Here is a 1,182-nt window from a genome sequence, read left to right as displayed (position 1 = left end):
CTCCCCCCCTGCGGGTGTGGCAGCTCCCTGCCACAGGCAGTCAGGTAGGTGCCTGCTTTGTGGTGCTGGGGTTCTGGAGGGACCTGGGCCAGTAGATGTGCTCATGTTGTTCCCAGTGAAGAGCAAGATAGGAAGGCTTTGACAAAGAAAGACACTACTGTTTATTAAAGGTGTGCAGTTAAAGGATTGGGTGAAGCTGACATCATTAACTGTGTAAAATTCAGAAGTAAGGACCTGATCTCACTTGAGAGGACTTAAATTTATACTTGTCCCTCTCCTGAGAGGGGAGTCTGTGACTTGAGCCATGGGCTACACTTAATTTGGCAGATGGAGTTTGGTTGGACACAAGAGCGTGTTATCTCTTTCTTCCATCACGTTCAGCAGAAAGAAATGCCATGTCAGGTGAAACTGAGTGACTCTGCAGCCTTTGGGCCAGTGGTGGATGCTGAAAGGGGAATTACGCCTCTGAAGTGTCAGTTCGTTCTTAGCAGGACCCTAGGCCTGGATTTTAATTTTGGGAGACACACAAGTGCGGTGTAACGTTTGACTCCCTGCAAGTCAGCAGTGCCTGTGCTGTTCTCCAGCGTAAATATATACAAAATATATATATCTATCTCTCATATATATGAGAGATTTATCTGGGGAATTGGAGTAGGAGAGTTTCCCATGGAAGGTATCTTGTGTTCTACCAAAATGACAAATCCCATTCCGTCATTGCAGCGGTATTCAGATGCTTGTTACACTATAACTTTTTGTATTACTTAGGATTTTTATGTACTCTGGGTGTTAATAAGGATTTATTGATTACACAGCCACTGTTTTCCAGCTGATTTTCTGTAGTGACTTGTTCCAGAAGATTTCTGAAAACCGGGAACCCAGAGGGAGCCGTTTGGAGTGTCAGTACGGTGCACGTGCAGGGCTGGGTTGAGCAGTATCTGGTCTTGTGGTTAAGTGGTGCTGTTGAGCAAGAAGTGGGGAATATTAGCATGGAATTTTAGGTCAGTTATAGATAGGGAAATCTTGTGCGAGGGTTCTGACAGGGATCTTACTTCGAGGAAGATAACTGAGTTTGGAACAAGGAAATGATTGGGAAGGGCGGAGGGAAACTGGGGCAAGGGAGTACCACCCAGTACAGCGTGGAATTATGCATCATACTGTGCCATGCTGTTAGATAAGGAATGC

The sequence above is a fragment of the Buceros rhinoceros genome, unplaced genomic scaffold (genome assembly GCF_000710305.1).
Source record: "Buceros rhinoceros silvestris isolate BGI_N320 unplaced genomic scaffold, ASM71030v1 scaffold9826, whole genome shotgun sequence".
Taxonomy (NCBI): domain Eukaryota; kingdom Metazoa; phylum Chordata; class Aves; order Bucerotiformes; family Bucerotidae; genus Buceros; species Buceros rhinoceros.
This window is presented reverse-complemented; position numbering follows the sequence as displayed.